General features: G+C 54.5%; 1 protein-coding gene across 1 annotated transcript in view; it reads left to right on the top strand.

The window, feature by feature from the left end:
* LOC104522016 (sorting nexin-27) overlaps window positions 1-323 on the top strand; it is a gene marked incomplete at both ends in the record, with an annotated part of 7947 nt that overhangs the window by 4048 nt on the left and 3576 nt on the right. The window lies entirely within an intron of this gene.

Genomic DNA, 323 nt, shown 5'->3' on the forward strand with positions numbered 1-323 from the left:
TTCTCTTGGGATGGGGGCTCCAGAACTGGACAGAGTATTCCAGGTGGGGTCTCAGGAGAGTGGAGCAGAGGGGCAGAATCCCCTCCCTCCACCTGCTGCCCACGCTGCTCTGGGTGCAGCCCAGGACACGGTTATTGGCTCTGGGCTGGTGCTTTACCAGTGATCTTGGAGATGAGGGAGCGTGAGGAGGAGGAAGAGGAAGCTTTGGAGTAGGGAGAAAGTCGTGTTCAAGGCTGTTCTCATCAGATTTGCTCAGCTCATCCAGGAGTGACCTGAGCTTGCTCACAGCTGAACACTTTGGTCCTTTTTAATCAGAATTGTAG

The sequence above is a fragment of the Antrostomus carolinensis genome, unplaced genomic scaffold (assembly GCF_000700745.2).
Source record: "Antrostomus carolinensis isolate BGI_N321 unplaced genomic scaffold, ASM70074v2 scaffold25473, whole genome shotgun sequence".
NCBI lineage: Eukaryota > Metazoa > Chordata > Aves > Caprimulgiformes > Caprimulgidae > Antrostomus > Antrostomus carolinensis.